Raw genomic sequence first — 23,496 nt, 5'->3', positions numbered from 1 at the left:
AAATAAATCCCTATGTGCTTCCAACCTCTTTCACATCACTTCTGGACAGCACAGTGGTGCAGTTGTATCTTTCAATCAATCAATTTAACTCAATCAATCAAAATGTCGCCGGTTCTTTAATTCTCTCTAACTCTCCCGTGGTTCCAGATTTGTCACTCAGTTACTGATCCTTTAATGTCCTTTCCTCCAGTTACTGTCAAGCCTCTCTGATTAAAAAAAATGATAGTTTAAACTTACTAAACTTGATTGACCTATAAAATGATCTCAGGGGTCAAATTTGAAAACTTATTACTTGCCAGGCTTTGTCCTACCCCACCTCTCTTTTCCAACTTTGCCCCCACTACTCTAATCAGTCTGAAATTTACCTGTCTATTCCCTCCACAGATGCTGCCTGACTCACTGACTTTCTCCAGCACTTTGTGTTCTGCTCAAGATTCCAGCATCTGCAGTCTCTTGTGTCTCTAAACTAAATCAAGACTTCTAAGTTGTTAAAGTAGCAGGGTTTTCAGTGCCAAGCAGCAGGGCTGCATTCAATGTAGCTATTAAACCATTGATAGTGCTCATGGATAGTTAGATTTGACTGGATAGCTTGCAAATAAAGTTTTCCACTATCTCAGTACATGTGACAACAATTAACCAACACTAATTCTCGGCCACAATATGTAATCCTAACCTTTAACTGATTACGTGACAATAGTTTAATCAAATGACTCACAGGATAGATGCAGGAAGAGAAAATAGATAGTCATAGTCATACAGCACGGAAACAGTCCCTTCAGCCCAACTTGTCCCTGCCAACTAGGATGTCCCACCTAATCTAATCCCATTTGCTTGCTTTTAGCTCATATATGTCTAAATCTTTCTTATCCTTTTACCTGTAAATGCTGCTCTAGTACCTGCCTCAACTACCTCCTCTGACAGCTCATTCCATATACTCACTTCCCTCTGTGTGAAAAATTTGCTCCTCCGGTTCCTATTAAATCTTTTCTCTTTCACCTTAAACCTATGTCCTCTGGTCCTTGATTCCCCTACCCTGTGTAAAAGAGTAAGTAAAAGACTGAGTAACAAAGATGAGTAACAATTTTGTCTGTCACTGTCAAATTTCAGCAAGGTTGAATCATGCTCCTCATTCTACATTCCACTCCTACCCGAACCAAAACTAAAGACAGCAAGCAGCAACCTGACGCACAAACTCCCTGTCGACTGCTGGAATATTAATTACTGTGAACTTACCTCACTGGTGCTGCTCTCGGGAAGATATTAAACAATCTCACACAGCACACTTTAGACTGCTTGCTTTCCTAGACAGTGTGTGTGTGTTTAACCTGAAGGGTAGGAATGGAAGCACGATAGAGGTTGACTAGAAGAGAACACTCCCTGTTTAACCCACTGATCACTGTTCTTCCTGGTTAACTCCTCAACTCCCTGAGCACAGTAGTCAGGTTTCTGACTGAACTTGGTACACTAGATTCATCGATCAACTTATCAATATCCTTCCTGAAACAGAGGGGGAAGAGAGAGGGAGAGAGAAGAATACATGACAGTGTACGAGAGTGAGTGAGAGAGCAAGTGAGAGAGTGAGAATGTGAGAGATAGAGAATGCATGAGTGAGAGAATGAGAGTAAGAGAAATAGTGTGTGAGTGTGAAAGTGTATGAGAGAGTGATAGAATGAGTGAGAGTGAGTGCAAGAGAGAGTGATAGTGGGGGGGAGAAATATAAATTCATGCAGAAGGAATACATCAGAGGGAGTGACTAAGAGGACAGAGAAAGCAATTATTTCCTGTTCAAACCTCCATCCAACTAGTCTTGGAGATTTAGATAAGGGTAATTAATGTTCTACTGTAGTGCAATAATCCTTCATGGCACTTTGAAGATGTTACATGAATTAAACTTGTACATGCCATTTTGCAAATCCACCATTGCCAGTTCAGGGCAGTGAGGAGCATGAATGAAAAGTGAAAGTAAACTAAGGGAAAAGCAAGTCAGGGCCATTACTGGCTGGAATTCAGTAGATGTACTGATTGGTTACTTGATTACCTGAAATGACCCCAGATGGAACTGCAGGAGAATCCAGGGGAAGTAAAGTCATTCAGCACAGAAACAGGCCCTGCGCGCCAACCAACATATGTCTATCCCAATTTGGCCTCACAGTGGCACAGTCCCAGAGACCAGGGTTCGATCCTGACCTAGGGTGCTGTCTGTGTGGAGTTTGCATGTACCGCTTGTGACCAAGATTTCAAATTTCAAATTTATTTTGTCACATACACCTTTCGGTGTAGTGAAATTCTTTTTGCCATGCAGACCATTTGGCTTTCCTCTGGGTGCTCCAGTTTCCTCCCAAATCTCAAAGATGTGCGGGATTGTAGGTTAATTTGGCCCTCTGTAAATTGCTTCAGTTGTGCAGGGAGTGGATAAGAACGTAAGATAACATAGAACAAGTGTGAATGGGTGATCAATGTAGGAATGTTACAAAATTTTGAGATTTAAAAATCAAGTCTGTAATTTATCCCACCAGATAAAGCATAAAAAGAAGTTTAATTTGATGCATAATTCACTTTCATATCTTCAGTATTAAAAAAGTTATGGTCATTTTTATACTCGGAAATTAGCATCTTGTTCCCTATTGCGTTTCCATTGACTTAAAACAAAAGCTGTGATCGAGGACAGTTAAAAAACCCACAACTTTCTTAAAAATTAAGAGAACTGAATGAAATTTTCAGTTATTATAGATTGAAGCATTCTGAAACAAATATGAAACATCTTACTTGGATGACCTGAAATGAAAGCATATAATTAGTTAGTTACCTAATTGTAGCTAATTACAAAATTGACCGTTGTGACGGAAATAGTAATAAACACCCAGACTGCCTTGAAAATTCAAAAATATGATATTCTCAAGATCAGAACATTAATATTATTGTCTTATATGCTGTAAGTCCGTAGCAGATAGGTAAATAAATTACAATTTCTAGCAATAGACCATGCCTTTATGGAGAAGATCAGTTGCTAGCTGGTACATTGGCATATCATAATCAGTAGCATCATTATACTCCTCAGATTGTAACCAACAAACAACTCTGTACACCTTGTTTTTCCTCAACTTTTCAATTTTGGCATTGTAAACTACAAGTTTTTGATCTTCAAACCACGCATGACATGCCTTTCTGCCCTTTCCCATTAAGAATGTCCTGTAGATCATCACATTGGGAGTAGTCCAAATTCGGATAATCTCTGCGAAAATTGTCTAAATCAGTCTCTTTTGCTGGGCATGGATTGACAATTTTGCATTTCTTCTTCGGAGACATCTGTTTAAAATGTAAAGGAAAAAAACCGATAAAACAAATAGTAAATACCCAACAAAAAAATCATATTCATCAGTTTCATCAAATCAATTGAATTTATCTAAATTCAATTACTAGATCTAAACATCTATCCATTTCTTAAGAAAACACTAAACATTTTAAATAGCCTAAGTATCCAAATAATCTAGACCCATCCACTCTCAATATAATTTAAATTATTATTTTTTGCACAATACATGTGACTAAATCTGTCATGGATATTTAGTATAAAAATATAGATTATGGATAGACAATGACTCAAAATATAGACAATTTATGACATGATTGCCCAAAAGAAAAGAGGATTTAAATTATCTTGCGAGTGGGTGTTTCTGGAATGTGATCGATTGGAACGTTGCTGTTGCCGTGAATTTTAAGCACATATCGGCGGGCAAGGCACTGCTGATTCGTATGGGGCCCAAATAACATTTTCGCATCGTAAAATTAGACTAAAGCCACCCCAAGAAGCAAGATTATATGTGAAATAAACGACTTACCGTTTGTTTTGTCCTGATATTGCGATCCGTGGCGTTGAAGGCGTTAGAAGTCACTTTTTATTTTAATCCAACGATTAAATTGTCCAGCGATATATTAAAATAAAACCGGGAACGGAAGTCCGATCGATTTTTCTTCATCGACTAGCAGCCCGAGGAAATCCTTCTCCGACAAGCAATACAAACCTGGATTTTAATCCTGCCCCCCCCCCCCCCCCCCCCCCCCCTTCAAAGGCTCCGGAGTCGCACGCACAGTCAGTGGCAGATCTGCAGCACTGCTGACCAAAGATCATAGAGGAGCTCTCTATGATCTTTGCTGCTGACGGTAGGTTTTGTAACATCGCTAATCAATGGTTGTCGGTGTGGACTCGGTGGGCCGAATGATCTGTCTCCATGCTTTATTTCTAACCTGAACTAGTTCCATTTGTCTGCGTTTGGCCAATATTCCTACAAAACATTTCCATCCATGAACCTGTCCAAATGTAATTTAAACATTGTAATTGTACCCACCTCTACAGCTTCCTCTGGCAGCTCATTGCACGTACCCCCCCCCCCCCACCCCACCCCACCCCGGCTACTGGGAACTACAGTGCGAATGGACATCAGGACATAATGAAGCAGGGCAAAACAAACCCTGAGAGAACTCAGCGGGTCAAACAGCATCTGCAGTCTCTTGTGCCTCTGTAATCAGGCAGGGCCACCGCAAAAGGAAACTAGAGGATCAACACTCAATCCGTACGGCAGCAGCACTTCCCAAGTCTGTACTGAGTTATCCGCCCAGATTATGGGTTTGAACCCATTGATAACCTGATCTGCACCTACAAGTTCCCCAGTGACCTGCTGAATGATATATATTCAACCAACATCAAATTGTCCTTTGTGTAGAGAGTAGATGTGAAAATGGGATAGCACAGAACTAGTGTGAATGGGTGATTGAAGGTCGGCATGGACTCGGTGAGCCGAAGGTCCTAGTTCCATGCTGTATCTTTCTATCAGTCAATGGCAATTCTCTATTAAAAGAGTATCACAAAAGTAGTACTGTGCAGCAAAATGGGGTCATTGGCCAAACATCCTTGGTCCAAATGGAGATGACACAGATGGAACTGCAGAAACCTGAGCTGCAGACTACAAACTGTACTCATCCATTTTCTTATTCGCTTGTCAAAGTGTCCAATTTCATATTTTGCAAGTTGTTGCTTTAATGGAGTTTCTGATTCAATGCTAATAAACCACATGCAGAGCACCACAGATTTTCAGTGAAGAATTGAGATGTCAAGATGGTTTGTCAAGCAGCAGCCACAGTTTAAGGAGGTGTGACTCACTACTCCTTGGAGCACTGCCATTGCACTGATGAGTTCCCTTCAAGAGTCAAGAGTATTTTATTGTCATGTGTCCCAGATAGAACAATGAAATTCTTACTTGCTGCAGCACAACAGAATATTCCACATATTCCAGGATATTCCCCATCTGAGATGCAGGGCGAACTGTTACTGCTCATTACAAGATGCAAAGAATTAGAACATAAAACATGACAGGAGCAGGCCCTTCGGCCCACAACATCTATGCCGAATATGATGTCAAGATCAACTTTGATCTACTTGCAGGTGATCCATATTCCATAAGAGAATTAAGACATAGGAGCAGAATTAGGTCATTCTCCACCCTCCATATCCATGTGCCGATCTAAAAGCCTCTTGAACACCACTATCATATCTGCCTCCACCACTACCACAGGCAGCACGTTCCAGATATTCACCACTCTCTGTGTAAAAACACTTGCCCTGCACACCTCAGTGGGATGTAGACAGGCGATGTTTCAGATCGGGACCCTTCTTCAGAAGGAACAGATTGCACATCCAAACATGCTGCAACAGCCACACTAGTTGGGTAAATCCTGCCAATCAGTGGGCGACTGGCATTATCTCACGCTATCTGAACACAGTATGACAGCATCAAATGATTGGGTTCCTGAGCATCCCTGAGGTCCCCTCACTCCAGCACCGGGGTCAAGGAAAGAGCGTTCACGTCGCGGCCCTGTTTCCACCACCACGCACGAGAAGCGACAAGATAGACACCATTGTAGGCAGATGCCGAGAAGTGTGTTCAGCTCTGGCTGAACAACTTCTAATCTTGTGTGTGGACTCGATAAGACTCCAGCACCACAGCCCATCCCTCCCGACACCACAGACCATAAACCATGACACCTCACCACATAGACACGACGACCTGTGGAGGCCATAATCTTGTGTAGAACACAAAGTGCTGGAGCCAGGCAGCATCTCTGGAGTGTGGATAGCTGACGTTTTGGGTTGGGACCCTTCTTTAGTCTGAAGAGCCGTAAAGTCACCTATCCATGTCCTCCAGAGATGTTGCCTGGCCCGTTTGAGTTACTCCAGCACTTTGTGTTCTACCGAAGATTCCAGCATCTGCATTTCCTTGTGTCTCCGAATCTTGGGCAGCTCCAACTGTGTGCATTTGTTTCTCCTTCACTGGTTTATTATGTGTGGACGTCAAATGTGAGGAATTGAACCACTGCCACCCACTTCCAGGGTCTTCACAGGAACTGGAACATTGATTTCAAAGCTAATATAAAGAAATATATAGCAAAGACATCACTGTTCTCTATAAAATGAAGTAAAATCAGTTCACCAAACCTGCCTTTTCATTGTGCACAGCTTCGTGTAGGTAGAGCAGCACAACGCACCCACCACCAGGTGGATTATGACAGGCTCTACAGCAGTTTGGGGGGATAGAAACATAGAAAATAGGTGCAGGAGTAGGCCATTCGGCCCTTCGAGCCATTCGGCCGTTCAATATGATCATGGCTGATCATCAAACTCAGTATGCTGTACCTGCCTTCTCTCCATACCCCCTGATCCCTTTAGCCACAAGGGCCACATCTAACTCCCTCTTAAATATAACCAATGAACTGGCCTCAACTACCTTCTGTGGCAGAGAGTTCCAGAGAATTACCACTCTGTGTGAATTTTTTTTTCTCATCTCGGTCCTAAAGGATTTCCACTTTATCCTTAAACTGTGACCCCTTGTCCTGGACTTCCCCAACATCGGGAACAATCTTCCTGCATCTAGCCTGTCCAACCATTTAAGAATTTTGTACGTTTCTATAAGATCCCCCCTCAATCTTCTAAATTCTAGCGAGTACAAGCCAAGTCTATCCAGTCTTTCTTCATATGAAAGTCCTGACATCCCAGGAATTAGTCTGGTGAACCTTCTCTGTACTCCCTCTATGGCAAGAATGTCTTTCCTCAGATTTGGAGACCAAAACTGTACACAATACTCCAGGTGTGGTCTCACCAATACCCTGTGCAACTTCAGTAGAACCTCCCTGCTCCTATACTCAAATCCTTTTGCTATGAATGCTAACATACCATTCACTTTCTTCACTGCCTGCTGCACCTGCATGCCTACTTTCAATGACTGGTGTACCATGACACCCAGGTCTCCTTGCATCTCCCCTTTTCCTAATCGGCTACCATTTAGATAACAGTCTACTTTCCTGTTTTTACCACCAAAGTGGATAACCTCACATTTATCCACATTATACTGCATCTGCCATGCATTTGCCCACTCACCCAGCCTATCCAAGTCACCTAGCATCCTCCTCACAGCTAACACTGCCCCCCAGCTTCGTGTCATCTGCAAACGTGGAGATGTTGCATTCAATTCCCTCGTCCAAATCATTAATATAAACTGGAATGAACAATTTTTGTAGTTCATTCATGCAGTCTTTAAATGCCTTCCATTGCATATCCACCGTCAACCCTTTAAGAATCAATTGCCAGTCAATCTTGGTCAATTCACGTCTCATACCCTCAAAGTTACCTTTCTTTAAGTTCAGAACCCTTGTTTCTGAATTAACAATGTCACTCTCCATCCTAATGAAGAACTCAACCATATTATGGGGGGTGAATGGCTGACTCAGCAGATCTTCAACCCTCTAAATACAGGGCTGTGAACACTCAACCTTTGTACAAGTTTGTATTCGCCTGTAAGTTGCTCATATACCCCTCTGCCCTTTCTCTCCATATACCTGCCCCAATGTCTTTGAAATATTCTAAATTTTATTTGCCTCTGCAGGTACGTGACAATAAAGTAACTGTTTCACAACTGATTACTAATGTATTTTCATTTTTGATAGATTTTCTGATGCCACGTTATTTAGATATTCACAAAACCTCAAAGGATTTCTGCTGGTGTTTCAATGCCTGCTGAAATGTTATGGAAAGTCACTGTGCATTTCTAAAATGCCAGTTAGTTATTAGAAAAGAAGTTCATACTGTGCTGAGGGCTCTGAATAAGCTGCGTGGATGGTGCAGCGCCTCTTGATTGATAAGGTGAAGGGGCTTTGCTGTGAAGTGCCGGGGATTTGCCACTTCACACACAGCTGCTCATTAAAACCAACACAGGGCACAACCCGCTGCAGGGGAGGCAGCTATCACACTCGCAAACGTGCAGCACATGTGGTGAGTGCATGTCGGGGCCACATGCATCCAGCTGCAACTGCTTTTGTAATGCTAATGACAGGATGCTGTCGCCTGGCGATCTCACAGCTTGGAGACCAACCATCCATTGTTTATGGGCCACAAGCTATCTGTTGATTGACCATCTGATCAAGGGAGCTACACTTTACAAGTTTCCTGGCCTATCAAGTGCATTGCCACACAAACAAGACATAATAGGTCAGTGCAGAAAAGGAGGGTTTGCAGGGAATTGGCCAAATGCAGGACTAGCCCAGAATGTCAATTAGGTCATCATGGACAAGTTGGGCCAAAAGGCCTGTTCCAATGCTGTTTAACTCTACACCTCTATGACATATATACCAGACCAGTCCTATGACCAGTAAAGGCAGTGTCACTTGAGGGCTTTGTGCTACATACCTTCACACTGGAAAAGGGTCCCAACCCAAAACGGTATCTGTTCATTTTCTCCACAACTGCTGCCGGACCCACTGAGCTCCTCCAACACATTAGGTTTTGCTTTGCTAAACTATAACTTTGCCCAGCATATTGCACAATAGGCTGTGTCATTAAATATAATGATTTTGTGAATTAACTGCTGACAAATTCAAATGTCAGCACTAAATCTTGCAGAAATTCCCAAATACTGTATAAGATTTTAAATCCTTCCACCTATCCCATATACTCAACTTAATTCACGTGCTGACCTGTGAAAAATCTGCCTGGAGCTGCACATGGCACCTGCTTATCTATATTACTAAAACTCTTCGTCTTGTTTGTGTGTGTGTGTGTGTGAGTGAATCTGGTTAATTCCTATTTTCTTCCAAACACTAGGCCACAGCCTTCCCATTTTCACACATCCTACTCACTTTTTCCCCCTCCACGTCGTAACCAGGTTCACTTCAGATTTCATGCTATATTTCAAAACTTATTCATGATTTGGTTTAAAAAAAATACAAAATCCCTTTCTCAGAGACTGTCCACTGATGATGTCACAATGCCTCTCACAGTGCACCAATCACAATGGGCTCTCAAGCTGCCTGCAAACTGCCAAAAATGACATCACAATGGGACGCCCCTCCCCTCTCCTGTCCTCCCCTCACACCTCTACTGTCCTCCACCTCTCCTGTCCTCCCCTCACCTCTACTGTCCTCCCCTCCCCTCTACCCTCTTCTGTCCTCCCCTCTGCTCCCCCCCCTCTCTCTCTTCCCTCTTTCTCTCATCCCCACTCTCTCTCTGTCCCTCCTCTCTCTGTCCCCTCTCCAACTCTCCTCCTCTTCCTCCTCTCTCCCCTCCTCCCCGCTCAATAGCACGACCACTCTCTCCCCCTCAGTATATATATATATATATTTTTCCAATCAAAAGAGTGGTGGAATATTGCTTTCGAGAACAGGTTGCGTTGGGGGACCAGGCCTCCCGTGTGAAAGGGACCCAACGGGTCCCACTTGGTCTAGTATACTTTAAAGATTTGCTGCATTTACATTACACTTGATCATTTCAAACCACTGCAAAGTCCAGTGATCTTTAAGGAAAGTAAGTACAGAAGTCACTTTGCACACAGAGAGATTGACAACAATCTGCAGAAGCTAGGATTCTGAAATAAAAACAGAAAATGTTGGAAACACTCAGGTCAGGCAGCCTCTGTGGGGATAGAAACGGTGTACCTGTTTCAGGCTCAAGACCATCATCAGGAAGAGTTAAGCTGATGATCTAGGAATATGAATATTTTGTCACAGTGAAATTCTTTGCTTGCATACACAATGTATACAAATAACAGCCACCTACAGCGCTGACAAAGTTACAAAGCACGGCGGCTCCCCCTTTTGTCCCCAACCCCCCCCCCCCAATAGTTCCCCCACATCGGGTCCCCATTGTCCTTTGTTCTCCCCCCACCTCCCTCACGGGGGTCCCCCACGCCGGATCCCCCATTGTTCTTCCTCCTCCCCCCTCACGGTGGTGCTCCACGCTCCCATCATCCACGGGTCGACCCGCGAGGCATTGCCACCGTCTCGAGGCGTCACCGCCGCCGAGGCCCCATCGTTGTGAGGCCTTGCCGCTGCCGCTGCCCCACTACACACCTCCGTGGTGCCGACCTGGGCCCCAGCCGCGGGCTCTGTCGGCCGCTCCGCAGACCCAGACTCCGACCCGCGAGGCCTCGGCCGGGCCCCGACGCGGCGATCCGGCCTCTACTAATGGGGGTACAAGAAAGTGCAGATGCTGGAATCTTGAGCAAAATCTCAAAGTACAAGAGGAATTAAAACAGGAACTCCATTAGCACCTTGATTTAGCAATATATTCCAAAGCTTTTCACAGAAGTGTTGCCAAACAAAGGTTGATACCTGACCTCATCAAGCAACATTATGGCCGAAGGACATATCAGTGCAGAGCTGGGGGGTTAGGTGCCGTGGGTAGGGCTTCAAAGAGATGGAAAGGTTCAGGGAGGGGATTGTCAGACTTGGTGCCCAGGTAACCGAAGGCTTCCAGTGGTGGAAATGAGGAAAAGTAGGGATGTACACAAAGCCAGAGTTGGAGAAGGATTGAGATATGATCAGGTTGCTGGACTGAAGGGAGTTGCAGAGATCGGAACGTGATATTGGTTCAATATCCATAATATACTAAAGCCCCTGGAAATGACCCAAAGGTCTTTGAATAGTTTAGCAGTAAAAACAAGACCCAAGGCCCTTTATCCATACAGATGAAGGTGGTTTCACATTTATACTAGCCTTGGTGACGGGAAGGCCTCTCAACCAGCTGCACATTGACAGATTTTGTAAGAGTTGCTTCTTTGTTGTCCAAATGTCTTTCAGGGGCCGCCATTGAACCCACATTTACAGCTTGTTCTGGCAGCTCGTTCCATGTATACACCATCATTTGCATGCTGAAATTGCCCCTCAGGTCTCTTTTAAATCTTTCCCCTCTCACCTTGAACCTATGCCCTTTAGTTCTGGGCTCCTCTGCCCTTGGAAGAAGATGTGCCCTTATCTATGCCCCTAATGATTTTGTATACCTCTGCAAGGTCCCCCATCAGCCACCTGTGCTCCAGGGAAAAAATCCCAGCCTTTCCAGCCTCTCCTTATAACTCAAGCCTTCGAGTCCTAGTAATATCCCGGTCAATTTTTCCTGCACCATTTCCAGCTTCATGACATTTTTCCCAGAGCAAGGTGGCCAAAACTGTCATGAATACATTGATAGGAATGGTTTAGAGAGATATTGGTCAACATGGGCAAATGGAACTAGCTTGGATGACATGGAGTAGTTGAGCCAAAATGCCTGATTTTGTGCTGTATGACCGCAATGTGGTCTCACCACGTCTGTAGCATGATGTCCCACCTCCTGTGCTCAATACTTTTACGGATGAAGGTCAGTGTGCCAAACAAAATGCATGACAGTTACTTGCTCAGCCTACTCTGAGATACAGCATGAAAACAGGTCCTTCAGGCCACCGAGTCCATACTGACTAGCGATCCCCATACACTAGCACTATCCTAAACACTACGGACAATTTACAATTTTACCAAAGCCAATTCACTGACAGGGATTTACTAAGGTCACGACCTCTACCACAAAAAAGGACAAGAGCTGTCGGCTTTTTAAATGATTTATTGCAAGATATAACATGGAAACAAACCCTTCACCCACCAAGTGCATGCCGACCATCGATCACTAGTCACACTAGTTCTATATAAACCACGTTCACTATTACCCGCAGGGCTCCCTTCAGGTCACACATAGAAGTACGCTGCCTCTCCTGCATTACTGCTGGGTTTATAGAACATAGAACAGTGCAGCAAAGGACAGTGCTTCTGCCCACCGTGTCTGTGATGAACATGATACTAAATTAAACTAATCTGCTTTGCCTGCATGTATTGAACATAGAACAGCACAAAATGCCGGCCCTCCCTTTCGAACAACACTGTTGGAGCGCTATGTCCAGAACTGCAAGGTTCATCTCCACCCTCTTCAAAGGCAGTCCGGGTCGGATAATGCATACTAGCTTTCCCACTGATGCCTGCATCCCATAAAGTTATGTAACTAAAGGAGGCCCTCACAGATAATGACACCCATGTCAGAGCTACACAAATTGCAAAGGTGTGCGGCGTTGGCGAGCTCCACACCAAGTGGTGGCCGAGGCAGCTGCAGTCCGTCCCACTTGTGTTTGTGGATCAGAGCCACCCAGAGCTCCAATTAAATCATCGCCGAGTCACTTTGTGTTTGGAATCTGGGAGCTTGTTCATGTTCTGACACAGGCACGCTGTGCCAGCTTTTATTTTGCCTGAAGCCAAACAGAGAGTGCAAATTCAAGCGAAGATTGCAAAACCGAGCCCGTGACAAGGGACTGAAAAGGCAAGGTGGCCGTGAAACAGGGAGAAATTAAAAGACAATGAATGAAGCGCATCAGTCCTTGCAATTAATTTACAATAAAATGGGTATTTTGTCTATCCCTCCGAGGTATGCAGCTGTACCACTGCACTGCGACACTCCGCACAAGACGCAGCCAAGCTTCCCCTTCCTTCCGCCAGGAGACTGGCAGAGGAACCATGGTAGAGACCTTCCAGAATGGATCTGCACAGTTCCAGGATCACCACCACTCTGCCTTCCATTCAAAATCAACACTAACTTAACAAGATTTAAACATGGGGTTCACCTTGACTTTACTATTCTCGGCTAAGATGGCTTAAACCTCAAGCAAGGGTGGTTGGAGGAGAAAAACCGAGAAGAATTCGGCTTCAGTGAGGTGAGGCACCCAAGGGCTTGGCAAGGAAAGCTCTTTCAGAAAAAGGTGGTGTGGTGCATCAGCCTGGAGTAGGCTCCTGACCTGAAACGTCCCCTGTCCATTCCCTCCACAGATGCTTGTGTTTAAGAAGGAACTGCAGATGCTGGAAAATCGAAGGTACACAAAAATGCTGGAGAAACTCAGCGGGTGCAGCAGCATCTATGGAGCGAAGGAAATAGGCAACGTTTCGGCCTGAAACGTTGCCTATTTCCTTCGCTCCATAGATGCTGCTGCACCCGCTGAGTTTCTCCAGCATTTTTGTGTACCCTCCACAGATGCTGCCTGACCCGCTGAGTTCCCCCAGTAGTTGCTGGTTTACACTCTGCTGTCAAACACAAAGAGCTGGAGAAACCCAGAGGCACCATCTGCAGAGGGAATGGACAGACGATGATTTGGCTCAGGATCCTTCTTCAGACTCCAATCTGAGAAGGGGTCCTGACCTGAAAGGTCGTCTGTCCATTTTCCTCCACAGATGTAGCCTGACCTACTGAGTTCCTCCAGCACTTTGTGTTTTGCTCAAGATTCCAGCACCTGCAGTTCCGTGTCTCCACCTTGCACTGTTCATGATCACTGAACACGCAAGCATGGGAAGCAGCAGGAGGAAGGGCCAAATGACTCAACAACGTACCTCATGGTAGACTGATCCTGAAGATAATGGCAAATGGGATCCATGTTGATTTGGAAGGTTGGATGCAACATTTGTGGAGTGAAGTGGAATCAGTTCCTGTGCTGAAACTAAAAGAAGATTTCCAATTCTAACCCCCTCTCATCGTTGAAGTGTTGGTTCTTTATTGGGTTCACAGTCATCAGACAGACCAATTTATGGAGACACAAGAGACCACAGATGCTGCAATCTAGAGCAGAAGGTAAACTGCTGGAGGAACTCAGCATCTTGAGTAGCATCTGTGGATGAATATCAGCACCCCTTTTGCCTCCACAGATGCTGCTCGGCCCATTGAGTTCTTCCAACAGCTGCTGTTTTTGTTCCAGGTAGCCAACAGTACTCTGATACACTTACGGTTTAACTGTAAGTGCTGGGGATGAGGCAGCAGAGAGAGAGAAAAGAGACATCACAGAGAAACGTAACTGACTTTCAACAGCGGCACATGTAGGAACTCGCCAGCCATGAGGAGTGGGAACCTGGACTGTGAGATTGATTTGGATAAGTTAACACACTAACTTTATAATCTATTCTGGTGCAAGGGAAAATTAACCACGCTGACTTATTTTCCTGTGCCTCAGTCAGAAGCTTAAAAGCAGAGTTTCCACCATATTGATTTAGCGCACAGCTGCTGGAGAAGGGTTCACATTCTCACAAGCCTCGGATTATGAAGGTCAGGAGGTTTGTGTCAGGGGACGGCATGCAATCAGTTGGAGAAACAGCAGAAGCCATCCTGCCCTCTGGTATTGTTCTGTCAATCAATCAGACCTCGGTTGACTCGCATCGTGACTCCAATTACCTGTAACGGCTTCACATCCCTCAATATCATCTCTTAATAACCTATCCTTATTGTTTTGTATTTTCTGTTGTTGGGAAGTTGCTGACAGGATTCCCAGGATTCCATGGCTCTTTATGTGAAATTCCTGCATGAAAACTGGACACAAAGTGCCGGAGTAACTCAGTGGATCAGGCAGCATCTCTGGAGAACATGGATAGGTGACGTTTTGGGTCTGGACTCGAAACATCACCTATCCATGTTCTCCAGAGATGCCTGACATGCTGAGTTACTCCAGCACTTTGCCTTTTTTTTTAAAACGATTACCTGCGGTTCCTTGTGGCTCCATCACCTCTGCATGTCCTGGTTCTAGTATTGAGCATCTAACCTATTGTTCTGAATTTCACTCCAGAGGAAATAGTTTCCAATCACCTACCCTTCAACCATCTTCAAAACTTAAATCATTCCTCAGGTCTTCTGCATTGTCTGGGAAACGAGCTCGCACCATGCCACCTGACTTTATAATTTAAGTCATCCAGCCCCAACATTATTCTGTTGAATCTATTACAAACTTCCACTGATATCTGCTTTTTGAAACGCCAGGCTCCATACTGAGTGCAAACTCCAGAAATAATCCAAACAGAGCTTTATATAACTGTGGCATAACTTTTAGTTTAGTTTATTATTGTCACGTGTACCGAGGTACAGTGAAAAGTTTTTTTGTTGTGTGTTATCCAGTCAGCGGAAATACTACACATGATTACAATCAAGCCGTCCAGAGAGTACAGATACAGGATAAAGGGAATGACGTATAGTGCAAGATAAAGTCCGATTAAAGATAATTCGAGGATCTCCATTGAGGTAGATGGTAACACAGGACCGCTCTGTAGTTGGTGATAGGATGGTTCAGTTGCCTGATAATAACTGGGATGAAACTGTCCCTGAATCTGAAGGTAGACAAAAATGCTGGAGAAACTCAGCAGGTGAGGCAGCATCTATGGAACGAAGGAATAGGTGACGTTTCGGGTCACCAGGAGTGTGCAAAATATTGGGAGGCAAAGATAAGGTGAATAATCAGTCTTCTTCCCAGGGTCAAGGAATCCAGAAGCTGAGAATGTAGGTTTAAGGTGAGAGAGGAAACATTTCATTGATACACGAGGGACAATTTCTGCATGCAGAGGGTGGTGCAAGTATGGAACGAGTTGCCAGAGGATGCTGTGGAGATGATGCATAAAATATAAATGTAAGTAAATAGGACTCGTTAAGAATAAGAGGTAGGCCATTTAGGACTGAGATGAGGAAAAACGTTTTCACCCAGAGACAATAGACAATTGACAATAGGGCAGTTGTAGGCCATTCGGCCCTATGAGCCAGCACCGCCATTCACTGTGATCATGGCTGATCATCCATAATCAGTTCCCTGATCCTGCCTTCTCGCCATATCCCCTGACTCGCTATCTTTAAGAGCTCTATCTAATTCTCTCTTGAAAGCATCCAGAGAATTGGCGTCCACTGCCTTCTGAGGCAGAGAATTCCACATATTCACAAACCTCCGTGTGAAAACTTTTTTCCTCATCTCCGTTCTAAATGGCTTACCCCTTATTCTTAATAAGGGGTAAGCCATTTGGCCCCTGGTTCTGGACTCCCCCAGCATCGGGAACATGTTTCCTGCCTCTGGTGTGTCCAAACCCTTAACAATCTTCTAGGTTTCAATAAGATACCCTCTCATCCTTCTAAATTCCAGAGTATACAAGCCCAACCGTTCCATTCTATCAACATATGACAGTCCCGCCATCCCGGGAATTAACCTTGTGAACCTTCACTGCACTCCCTCAATAGGAAGAATGTCTTTCCACAAATTTGGAGACCAGAACTATACACAATACTCCAGGTGTGGTCTCATCTGGTGAGGTGAGGGCCCTGTACAACTGAGAAGGACCTCTTTGCTCCTATACTCAACTCTTCTTGTTATGAAGGCCAACATGTAATTCGCTTTCTTCAATTGCTTGCTGTACCTGCATGCTTACTTTCAGTGACTGATGAACAAGGACCCCCAGATCTCGTTATACTTCCCCTTTTCCCAACTTGACACCACTTAGATAATAATCTGCCTTCCCGTTTTTGCCACCAAAGTGGATAACCTCACATTTACCCACATTAAACTGCATCTGCCATGCATCTGCCCACTCACCCAACCTGTCCAAGTCACCCTGCATCTTCATAGCATCCTCCTCACAGTTCACACGGCCACCATAGCAGAAGCGTCCACGTCGTGGGGCTGGAAACTGGATGTTTCCTGAGCTAATTCTGTTACCACCATCATCTATTGCAACAAGTGATGGCTTCCACTGATTGTCGCCAGAAGCTTGCATCCTTTTCAGGATGGACGATGACAGCGATGTCAACATTTGAAACATGGAAGATGGACACGAAAGAAGAAGAAGTCACTGCCATCCAGCTTTGTGTCATCTGCAAATTTGCTAATGTTACTTTTAATCCCTTCATCTAAATAATTAATGTATATTGTAAATATACAGTTGTGAATCTGTGGAATTATCTGCCATAGAAGGCAGTGGAGGCCAATTCACGGGATGTTTTCAAGAGAGTGTTAGATTTAGCTCTAAGGGCTAACGGAATCAAGGGATATGGTAAAAAAGCAGGAACGGGGTGCTGATTTTGGATGATCAGCGATGATCATATTGAATGGTGGTGCTGACTGGAAGGGCCGAATGCCCTACTCCGGCACCTATTTTCTAGGTTTCTACCTTTCTAGTTCAGCTCTCAAGGCTGGTTGGCACGGACAAGTTGGGCCGACGGGTCTGTTTCCATGCTGTATTATTCAATGACTTCATTCTGTTCTACAGTGAGTCATAATGCCATCAGCGAATCCCTTCAATTTTGTCACAAGTGTACAGATAATAATGTGAAGGACAAGACTGTGGGAATATTGTGCAGATTTGATGCCTGATAAACTGGGACAAGAGATGGTGAGCATCTCTCGGATCGTGCCCTGCGTTGTGAGATTCAGTCAGCATCAGGCGAGAGAGTAATGTCAGGTACTTATGGTCAGCAGTGAACCGCAGCCAGTGCCACATCCCTCCCAAATCCCTTTGTACACAATGACAGCCAACATTATCCCTTGATGTGCAAACTGCTCATATGGAAATGGACGCAATTACCCCGATGATTGGATACCTCTGAAAAACCACCTCCAGCAAGGAGTTCATCGGAGCTTGGATTTATGTAGCAAACGTAAGTTATTCATCAAGTGAGCAACGTTATCTTTAGGCCAGCGTGTCCTGATTGAACATCAGTTGTCAAAGTAGAACATAACAGAGCAGCACAGCACAGGAACAGGCCTTTCGTCCCACAATGTCCGTGCCGACCACAATGCCACGATAAACTAATCTCCTCTGCCTGCACGTGGTCCATATCACTCCATTCCCTGCATATCCATGTGCCTATCTCAAAGCCTCCATCGCATCTGCCTCCACCACCACCCCTGGCAGCATGTTCCAGGCACCCACCATCCTCTGTGCAAACATATCTGCCCCACATATCTCCTTTAAACTTTGCCCCTCAATCACTAAACCTAATATTCCCTACTCTTTGACATTTCCACCCTGGAAAAAAGGATCTGACTGCATATCCTGTATAAGCCTCATACGTTTAATATACTTCTACCAGGTATTATATATGCTTCTATTCCCACATTGGCTTGGTGCAGTCTTGAAACGTGAAAACACATCTCAAATCAATGCCACCTTATAAAATGACATTTCTTTCATCCTTTCATCATCACCAAGCTAAATTCAGATCTTGGCTGCGATTTGGATTACACAAAGCACCCTCAATGGACAGAAGAACGTGGGTTCCTCCTGGGTAAATACTCAAAGGTTCAAAGGTTGATTTATTGTCACATACACCTAGATGTAGTGAAATTCTTTTTGCCAATGCAGCACATAAAAAAGAATACAAACATAACAATAATAAATAGCTTTAACATAAAAACATCCCCCCACAATGGTTCCCATTATGGAGGAAGGCACAAAGTCCAGTCCCATCCCCAATGTCCACCCATAGTCGGGCCTATTGAGGCCTCCACAGTTGCCTCTACGGAGGCCCGATGTTCCAGGCCGTCCTCGCCGGGTGATGATGTTCCGGCGTCGGGAGAGTCCTCTCAGCGGCATGGGAACCCTGGAACGGCCGCCTCCTTACTCGAGACCGTGGCTTCCGGAGCCGACAAGGCCGCGCCGAATGGAGCTCAACTGGCGATCTCGTCGCGAGATCCCAGGCTCCCGGTGTAAAGTTCAGCGCCGCCGCCCGCAGCTTCGCGATGTTTTAAACGCCGGTCCCAGCTCACCGGAGTTCCAGCGCAGCGACCCAGGCAAGGCACCGCCCGCCCCGCAATGGCGCTCCAGCGCTGCACCGCCGTCCTCAGACCCGCAGCTCCGCCACCGCCGATGCCGATGCCGCCGCCGATGCCGAGGCTCCGGGCGGTCCCCTCGCTCCTCGGACCCGCAGCTCCGCAGCCGCCGCCGCCGATGCCGATGCCGAGGCTCCGGGCGGTCCCCTCAGGAAATGCCGCTCCAGGCCCGCTGGTAGGCCGCGAGGACGGGTCGAAAGTGCAGCCCGGAGAAAAGCTGCATCTCCGACCAGGTAGGGACCCTGAAAATTAGTTTCCCCCTTCCCCTCCCCCCTCCCCACACATAAAAAAGCTAGAACTCCTGAAAACAAAACACTAAACTAACTAAAAATAAGAAAAAAGAAATGAAAAAACAGACAGCTGCAGGCTAGGCAGCCATACCCTCTACAGGTCGGCAGCCATACCCCCTACAGGTCTGTTGTCCTTTGCTTAAAATGACAAACATGAACCAGCTCACCAGAATAAGCCAACGAAAAGGCATTTCCAAGGGAATTTAGGTGTAACTTTCTGGTAGAGAATATGTACTTCACTGCCGACACCTCTGGAAAAGCAGTCATTAAGCTGTTTATATTAAAGGCGATCTCTACATTTACTGAATTTTTACAATGAAAATTAGTTTAAAGAGTCTTTAAACTTGATTTAATTTAAAAGGGAAAGAGGCCAAGTTGGAAGAGAAGGGATCTATATGACAGTTTGGAAGGTAATGAATGAATCAAAGACCGGAATTAAGGAAAATGTCATTTGAGAGACAGTATATATTTTCACGCGAACATCTCATAATCTGCCAGTCTCCTTAAAGTCTATTACCATCCACTCTTCCCTTTATAACATTTCCAAGTTTTGTGTCATCTGCCAGATTAATATCCCAGTCATTCCTTCTTCACCAGCTCCCTTTCCGGCAGAAAGTGCAGAAGCCTGAAAGCTCGCATCACCAGCTTCTTCCCCTCTGTTATCAAGTTTCTGAACGGTCCTTCCATAAGCTAGGGTACTGTCCGATTCACCTCTACCCCATTGCGGACATTGGACTTTGTCTCTAGAACTGATACGCTACAATGCTGAGAACTATATTCTGCACTCTGTATCTTCCCCTTTGCTCTATCTATCGTACACCAGAGTACATGTGACTATATTAAACCTGAACCTAATACATAATAGTTCTCCTAAAATATCCCTGGGGAGCACCATTAGGTAATATTGTCCAGAATAAAAGAGTGACCGGCACCTCGACTCTGTCCTCTGCCAATTTTGCAACCAGACTGTCACCTTTATTATATGGGCTTCAATCTGCTGCCCAGCTGATTATGCATTACTTTATCAAATGTCTTTCAAAACGTTCACATCCACATTAACCACACTCCCCTAACCAACCCTCTGTCTTGCCTCATCAAATCACTCAAATAGGTTAGTCGAAGATCATTTAACTTTAATAAAGCTTTTCCTTATCAATCTTCACATCCAACGTCTATTAGTTTTGGCACTGATTGTCAGTTCCAGCTGCCGACCAATGGTGAATTGATTGGCTTGTTTTATCCTTTTTTTTTTTATTTTAACACGAGTATAACATTTAGAATAACATTGATAGGAGTTATTTACAGTTGTAATATTGTGTATGGCTTAAATCAAGACATTGCAAATGAATACAACATTGGTAATAACATTATTACTGGAGACTTTAATCTGCATATTGACTAGGTTATAGATTTTTATATAGACCATAACTATAATGGTCAATATTTTTATATTGACCATTATAGTCAATACAATAAGTCTTCAATATAGGATATAACCTGGTCTACATATAGTCTATATAATCGTTTATTCTATATTTTTAGCTGTGTGGATGCATATGCTGTAATTTGATATTTAAATTATGTAAATATCCAAGACACTTGTTTAGATCAAAATGCTGATCTAAAAAACTTTGGATCTTGTTTTATGCAGCAAAGAGTAGGTTGCTGTCATAGGAGTTTGGGGAAGGATGGCCAGAATGTGATAGAACGTTACAATGGCTCTGCAAGTAAAGTAGTTCCATGCAAAATTATAATCTTAAATCTAAACAGAGGAATGTGTGCAAATGTGAGCGGCTGTGATTGATTGGGATAATATGTTGGCAGTCACAGTGTTTGCATTTATAGAAATAATGCACACATAGCAAAATATAAACTCCTGAAAGGCACAAAATAAACAAAAGAAAAAGGTTGCTGAAGAAAATAAATGAAAGATAAATCAAGAGGATGCTTATATAGTTGTCAGAAGAAGCAGTGGCCCGATGACTGGTGGCATTTGAGAAGCCTTCTTGGACGACCAATAAAGTGATTAATAAAGACAAGATAGAATACGTACTGACCAACAAGAAACATAGTGGCAATCTGCAGGAGATTTTCTAGGTATGTAAAGGGAAGAGACAAGTTCAGGTCAAAATGGGCCCTTTGCAGACAGAGACAGGAGGATTTGTAATGGGAAATAAGGCAACAGCAGAGGAATGCAACAATTACTTGGTCCCTGCCTTCAGGGAAGTAATCACACACAACCTGATATTGTAGTCAAGGGTTTACTGGGAATGAGGAACTAAAGGAACTTAAACAAGAAATAGTATTAGAGAAGTGGTGAACTTGAAGGCTGATAAATCCTAGGGATCTGATGATCCACAACTCAGAGAAAGAGCTGGCTTCAGAGATCAGTCTGAAGAAAGGGAGTGACTTGAAAACCTGCCTGTCTATTTTCTCCACAGATGCTGCCTGACCCACTGAGTTCCTCCAGCATTTTATGTTTTGGCTTTAGAGGAAGTGGCTGCTCTGTTTCTCGTTTTCCAAGGTTCTACAGATTCTGGAATTGTTTGAGGACAGTAAGCGTGACTCCACTCTTTAAGAAAGGAGGAAGAGAGAAAACCCGGTACTACCAACTGTTAAATCAATTTTATCATTGGTCACGTAGTGAAACATTTCATTATCAGATTTAAACTGTTTCTAACACCGTAATCGCAACTTGAAGTGGATTGTAGCTCTGCAGATTCATAAGCTGCTAAATATATTTTGCTCAATGGATGTAATGGTGCTGAACTAAATGGTATTTAATACTGAAGTCCTGTTGAATGTTAATGCGGTAGCTACTGCCAACCAGCACAGGCTGGATGCTTGATGATGTCTCTATTCTACCAATGATGCTCTTTATCACATCTTATTACAAACCTCATGCATGAGCAGCATTCTGGATAACAACCCTACGTTCTGAATGATGGCTTCTAACACACTGCAAACAAAAGAGTCCAACATCATTGAGAAAAGAAGCATGTTTGGATGGACTAAAGACTCTGCATGGAACACAGAGCAGTACAGAACAGGAACAGGCCATTCGGCCCTCGCATGTCCGTGACGAACATGACGTCAAGTTAAATTAATTTCCTATTAATTGCCCACACACAATCCATATCCCTTCTGATTGTTGACTAGAAAAGAGGAAGGTTGAGGACCCACAAACCTGTTGTCATTCAATAAGTCAGTGGTGGAGAGAGTCAACAATTTCCAGCTCCCGTGCGTGGATATCTCTGAAGATGTGTAAAAAACCTAAAGCAGCGCCTCTACTTCCTGAGAAGATTGAGGAGGTTTGGTCTGTTGATGAATTCTCGCCTGAACTTCTACAGGGGGACAGTAGAGAGCACACTGACAGGTTGCATCACCGCCTGGTTCAGCAACTCAAATGGTAAGGAATGAAGGCGATTACAAAGTGTGGTGAACACTGCCCTGTCCATCGCGGGTACTGACCTCCTCACCACAAAAGGAATTTGTCGGAGGCATTGCTACTACCATCAGGAAGCAAGTACAGGAGTCGGAAAACTATGACCACTCTCTGCTCTGAATGAAAACCTGAAATAGCTTGCATTTCCACAGTGATTCTCACAATGTCCAGATTGCTTCAAATCAATGTACAGAGTGGGACACATCTCTCGCTTCCAAGTCAGAAAGATCTACTCTTAAATCTCACTCCAGAGATTTAAGCACAATAATCTATCTCACACTCCAGTGCGATGCTGTAGGAGTGTTGTGGGGGGGGAAATGTGGAATTGAAACCTTGTCTGCCCTTTTAGATCGATGCTCCGTGGTTTTGTATCAAAAACTGCAAATAAATTATTTCCAATGTGCTGCTTTGCAACCATTTCATGAACAGTAAATCACTATTGACATTCTGAGACACACAATCAAAGCTCTGCAGAAACACAAAGGCAAAAATTCAGCAGTTGCTGGAAGTCAAATAAATACAGGCAAAACTAGGGGAAAACATGTCAGGTCAAGCAGCAACTGTGGAGAGACAAACAGTGTCAACGTTTGAAGATTCATTGATCTGAGTATCATTATCGTAGAAAGCATTTTATCCGGATGCATCACAGCATGGTTTGGGAGCATCTCCATCCATGAAAGCAAGAAATTGTAGAGTTGTGGTCGTAGCCCAGATCGTCATCCAAACCAACCTCCCTTCCATTGTCTCCTTCCATACTCGACGCTGCCTCAGCAAGGCCACCAGCATAATCAAGGACCTGTCTCTCCTTCTA

General features: G+C 44.2%; 1 protein-coding gene across 5 annotated transcripts in view; it reads right to left on the bottom strand.

Moving 5' to 3' along the window:
- Positions 1–23,496, bottom strand: part of capn15 (calpain 15) — a 164,514-nt gene that overhangs the window by 57,484 nt on the left and 83,534 nt on the right. The window contains exon 1 of one of the 5 annotated variants that reach the window (XM_033040635.1): positions 1,234–1,453. The exons of the other annotated variants lie outside the window; for them this stretch is intronic. The gene's annotated coding sequence lies outside the window, so the exon portion shown is untranslated. Of the gene's footprint in view, positions 1–1,233; positions 1,454–23,496 lie in introns of those variants that run through there. 5 annotated transcript variants of the gene reach the window in all.

Source organism: Amblyraja radiata, chromosome 22 (genome assembly GCF_010909765.2).
Source record: "Amblyraja radiata isolate CabotCenter1 chromosome 22, sAmbRad1.1.pri, whole genome shotgun sequence".
Taxonomy (NCBI): Eukaryota; Metazoa; Chordata; class Chondrichthyes; order Rajiformes; family Rajidae; genus Amblyraja; species Amblyraja radiata.
The sequence above is the reverse complement of the archived record's forward strand: the minus strand, read 5'-3'. Positions and strand labels throughout refer to the sequence as shown.